Source organism: Crocodylus porosus, unplaced genomic scaffold (assembly GCF_001723895.1).
Source record: "Crocodylus porosus isolate Cpor-Errol unplaced genomic scaffold, CroPor_comp1, whole genome shotgun sequence".
Lineage (NCBI taxonomy): Eukaryota > Metazoa > Chordata > Crocodylia > Crocodylidae > Crocodylus > Crocodylus porosus.
Genome location: NW_017728947.1, coordinates 75,846,047 through 75,851,735, shown reverse-complemented (window position 1 = coordinate 75,851,735; position 5,689 = coordinate 75,846,047). Strand labels below are relative to the sequence as shown.

General features: G+C 47.2%; 1 long non-coding RNA gene across 1 annotated transcript; it reads left to right on the top strand.

Annotated features, from left to right (window-relative positions):
• The first annotated feature begins 806 nt into the window (after positions 1-806).
• LOC109321642 lies at positions 807-1,973 on the top strand. Its single transcript, XR_002104122.1, has 2 exons — positions 807-1,068; positions 1,376-1,973. It is a non-coding gene; the product is annotated as an uncharacterized LOC109321642 (long non-coding RNA).
• Positions 1,974-5,689: the final 3,716 nt, after the last annotated feature.

Here is a 5,689-nt window from a genome sequence, read left to right as displayed (position 1 = left end):
CAAGAAGACCACCTGAGGCAGAGCATAAAAAGATGAGAAGCCAGCAGCCAACTGTAAGGTACCAACTATGCTAACAATGGAAATGAAACAGAAGAGCATTACTGGGGCCTAATAAAGAACTGACCCCGATGCCACATGCTGTATGACAGCACTCATACAAAATAACTTAAGTGAAGAGTGCATGTAGAGGAAGAAGACATTAGAGACAAACCAGAAGAGCACAGGAGGAAGCAAAGAGGCTCCATGAGACACCCGGGGCAGGAGGCAGAAAGTGAATGCGTCTGCTCCTAAATGGAAGTCTCCCAGGCAGTTTGCCCAGGTCTTTGAGCACGAGATAGACTAATTGCTGAGCTTCCTGTGAACAGCACTGAGGAAGTTACAGTTTGTCATCAGCCAGGGCCTGTATGAGCCTGAGATCCCATGTGGCCCAGAGATGGAAAGCACCGAGCACTGGGACAGGGCAATTACTGGGAGCTGGTGCCACTTCTCCCACAGCCCAATCACACCTTCAACCAACGGCGCCAGAGGAACCAGCCCCGACATCACTGCACATTTGTTTCCGTCTCCTTCCTTGTTTTATTGCGCCACCCGCTGCATGAACCTGTGGCCGGGGAACACGTTCAAACAGGATTACGTGTTATGTCATAAGCGTAACGTGTACCGGGTCGCTTGCAAAGCGCCACGACACAGGCTACCTAACACAGGCCTGGCAAGAAAGAAGCACTGGACATAAGGAAGCCATCCCTCCCGGAGCCCCCCGCCCCAGTCGCAGAGCGCACGCGCAGAGCACCAGCCCCCTTCATCCCCACCGCTTGACAGGGACACAGTCCGCGAGAAGCGAGGCAGGGCGGCGCGCCCCCTACGTGCGCAGCTGCATTCTGGAACTTTCCGCGCTCGGGCACGGAGGAAGGGAGGGAAAAACGTTAAGAACGCGCCACCGCCTCCCATATATGGGCAGCACCGGAAGTGCCTACGTCATGGCGTTGGCTCGTAGCGTCTCTGCGGGGAACGGAGCGTCAAGTCACTGACGTGCCCTGCGCGGTGCCCTGGAAACCAAACAGTAAACAGGTCGCGGGGGGGGGAGCGGGTCGGGGGTAGCTGTGCGCAGGCGCGGGCGGAGGGCGGGAGTGGGGGGGAGCCGGGCTGGGCTCCGCGCCGTGCGGCCTTGGCAGGGCAGAGCCGGACCCTGCGGCCGCGGGGGTGCTTGTGGGTGGCAAGAAGGTGGGAAGCGGCGGGGCCTGGGGCAGAGCTGAGAGCGTGCCGTGGGGCGAGCCCGGCGGTGCTGGGGGTGCGGGTGTCGTCTCACCCTCGGAGTCTTTCCAAAATGTCACTTTTTTCCTTCGATTCTTCTGGCCCGAATCGGGACATGGTGAAGGCGGTTTCCCGCGAGAAGCGCTGTCCTAGGGGCCTCCCTGCAAGCCCCGCGAGCTTCTCTGCAGCAAGCGGCCGGGCTGAGAGGACCACCGAGGGTCACTGGTATGCCCCTGCCCGAGGCAGGATTATGCCATAGCACCCCTCATCGAAGACTATCCTCAACCCAGACACAGCACGAGAAATAACACCCTCACCTGCCACAGGGGAAGCAGGCAGTCAGTGTCCTGTTTCTGTCAAATAGCTCTATCAAGAGCTCCCAGGTACTTGCCCCCTTTGCAGAGGAAGGCAAAAAACACAGTCTGTGCCAGTCTGACCATGGAGTAAATTCCTTCCTGACCCCAAATATGGTGATTGGTCTGACACTGAGCAGGGGGACAAGAGCCTCTGACTTTAAGCCCCAGCAGGAGCACTGGCACACCCCAGTCAAAGTACCCAGCCTTGGCTGCTTATGGAGCCAATAATACAGGAACGAAAAGGCACTTGTGATAGTCAAGCATGTCATATTCAGCTTTTCATTCCTAATCTATTAAGTTGGGTTGGTTTTTTTTAGCAATTGTATGTACCAATATCTAATGCAAGTACAAAAATATGACTTCTGATTCAAGAATAAGTATTTACTTCATTCTGGGTATAGATATGCATGCTACGTTACCTTTTTGCCTGGAAAATTTTTTCCCTAAAAGTATACTCCTACAACATGTCATCTATTGAGATGTAGCAGCAAGAAATGGGGGGAATAAATGAGACCAAATTCTGCAATTGAGTTTTGTGGGTAGACCCTTCTGCCCACATATATCCCCATTTGAAATCAGTGGAGCTCTGCATGAATGCAAATATTCCCAGGTATGGATCCAATTGCAAAACATGCCTACTTCATACCGGAGAATCAGAACAGACAGACAATTAGACACCACTTCCTCGTGATTTATTCAAATTACTTAGTCATCCTCCTAGCTCTTCTGAAATCAGTGATAAAACCTCCATTGACTTGGCTTCCAGGGAGCAGGATTTCACTTCCAGTTTCAAGGTGATAGGAGGCAAGTAAATCATACTCATGTCCTGCCAAAACTATGGGGGATATTGGTTAAGTTTATATTTTATCACTGTTGTGCAAAGGTCTGTAAGGATATCTACAGAAGGCAAAGATTCTGATTCAGTGTTGCACCTTCCAGGAAGCAAAACCCAGGCAGTGAAGAGTGAAGGTTGTTTTTATCCCATCCTGAGTTCTGTGCAGGTTCTGGTTGAAATCAGAATAACACTAAGACTGTTTGTTGCCCAGAGTAAAAGGAATATATTTTGTTTATTGACAACTTTGAAAAGTACTTCTGTGCTTTTCTTCTTTGCAACAATGCAATATAACCACTGACTTCTGTTGCTTTCCACCATGAGTATCAGGAGTGCGTTAAAAAGTTTGACCAGAGTCCATAGTTAGAGGTGGACTTCCCAGGAGTCTTTATTCAGTGCTCATGGAGTGTTTTTTCCCACCTGCTGCTTTCCTTCCAATAGTGCTCCAAAGACTGTGCATTTTGTATAGCACTTATGGTTTATTAGGTACCTTGCCTAACCAGCACTGACAGCCTAATGTTCTTTTAGCAGACTTAAAATAGCAAACTCAGGTGCCTAGATCTCACTTTAATACTCATTTGTCATACAGCTCACACACTGGTAGACATATAGCTGCAAGTCACACTGGGGCTTGCAACTACTGCTGACACCTGTGGTATCTGGGTGCTATCCACGTAAAACAAACTGGCATTGTGAACATCCCTGTTTCTAACTTCTTGGTGCTTGAGAGTTAAATCTAGGGTCAGTGCCTGAGATCTGTATCATAGTCACCTGTAGACTCTTTGGCCCATCTTATGATGTAATACAGGATGTTGCATATATGTTATTTACCTTTACACAGTATGGCTCCCTCTCATGCCTTATCTCAGAATGAGGCTGTATCATCCTTTGTAATATGAATATAAGGTAGAGTGCTTGTATGTGCTTGCTCTATTGTCCTATTTGGGGGGCGGGGGAATAGAGGTTCCTCTGGTAACTAGATAAAAGAATGCTAAATTAACCAGATTTCTAACAATTCTTGCCAAAATTCTTCAACATTTAAAGTATTCTTGGGGTTACTGAGTTCAGTGCAAAGGGCAAAAGCTTCCACACTTCCAGTGATTATGACCTAGGAACCAGCAATACATTCATCAGACTACTTCCAAAGAAATAACAATAACAAGCACTTTGGGCCAGAAGCTATAACTGATTTAGTTAGTTTCATATACAAGTCTACCCAGGATGAAGGAATCCTCCAGGAGATATCAAGCTTGGGCTCCCTTGGGCACATCCCTATGAATGGGAACATGTGTTTCCCTGAAGGACAAATAGAAGTGGCACACAGCAAATTGCCACAGAAGAGGTAGGGTAGGCTGGGGCCAGTACCTGGGCTTGTCCCAGAAGCCTTACTGGGGGACCTCCTGGGGCTGCAGCAGCAATGATTTGGGTATGCAGAGTCTGGCTGGCAGCTGGAGCATGGCTCTGTCTAGTCAAGCTCTGGTTTTGGGCAGTGTATGCTGCAACGACATGCGCTGTGCCATTCTTTGGCTTTTTTTTTTTAAACAGCAGGATTTCCTAGTGTCCAAACAAACCCACTGTGCTGCAAGGTAGCAGCACAGCAAATGTGTGCATATGCTACATGCAGTTTACGATGCCACAAACCACATGTGTGCACTTGTGGGGGTGCACCCCTTGCATCTTTCTATAGGTTGCTTAAAAAGATAGGCTTATTTGGGCTTCACAATTACTAAGAAGCAGTAAAGTGGTGAGTTTCTTAAGCAAAAATAACTGCTGGCCTAGGGAACAGGTTCTTTAGCAAGTGGTACTGCTGGATAAATCACACTCCTCTTACAATGCTGACAGCATTTGATATTGATACAGCAGAGGATGTTCTGTTTGCCCCTTTCACTTTTTTTCCTGAGGGATTTTTTTCCAGCTGCCCATGAAACTCCCATCCTACAGTCAAATATGCTGGATTCTATACTACTACTAGTAGTTTCATTGGAGGAGCATGTACCTCTATTCATGCACAATGGGAATACAAATTAAACTAACTATGGAGTGTGGGATAATCTATAATAAACTGGCCCATATGGAAAAAATAAATCCACATGGCAGCTTGACTTTGTATGCCTTCCCCATCAGAAAGAAAGGTAACGGTCCTCAGTAGAGGTTTTCAAAAGGCTGAAAAAGGACAAATTTAGAATGAGTAGATTGTGTCTGTGCTGGGGGTTGGACCAAGTGATCCTAAAGACCCATTCCAACCCCACGACTCTCTTGATTTACCATGACAGGAGGACTACTATAAATAAAGTTAATGGAAAATGGGGGAGGGAGAGTCAAAATTGCTCTGAGATGCAGCATTTTGTGGCAGAAGAGGTATGGTACAATAATCATGTTTTGACATTGGTACTGCATTATATGCACCTGGACAACTTGGATGAGAAGGAAAGATACTGTTACTAGAGTGTTCTGTTGCATTAGAAGGTGTCAAATATGTACTAAGTTTTTGCCACATCACATGCTGTGGCAGCTGTACTTTCATGTATGGAGTGCAAGTTTCTAGCCCTCCTGTTGCTAAATGTTAGCAGAATGCCAAGTGATGCAGTGACATGTTCCTGAGCTTGACCCCAGGTTCCAACTGGTGATTCAGAGGTGTTAACTCCCTTAGCCTTTATACACCACTACTACCCTGTGGTAACACTATTATCAATGTGAACAGCTTTGCTGGCAGACAGAATGATTGAGGGTTAAAAGCCCAGATCCAGCAGTGGGAGAAAGATGAATAGCCGTCAAGACATGGTAGTCTAAAAAAAGGCAAATGTGAGGTTTTTCTTGTTTCCCCATCCCCTTTCCACCTGTGCCCCAGCCTCCTCCATGTTGGATTTAATATTATTTAGGTGGCCAGGTTACCATGTGAAGGAGATCACTCTACACTTAAGGCTTCCCACTGACAGGTGTAGCCCTCATAGAAGTTCTATATTCAGAACACTACACTATAAAGCACAGAGGGTCATCACCTTTTAACCTTTATCATAAGGTTATGTGTGTTCATTGAGGGCACCATGGTTTGTAAGAAAGGACAGTTTCTGGGGGTTCGTTTGTTTTGTTGTTGTTGTTTTTTTTGGGGGGGGGGGGGAAGAAAAACAAAGGAGGATTAGATGCCTTTGTCAGAGTCCTGTCCTTATTCCTGAGCACTGAATTTGAGGGGCACTAGTTTCACCACATGATAGAGAGAGAAGGACCAGTAAAGACTCTAGAGCAGCTCTCG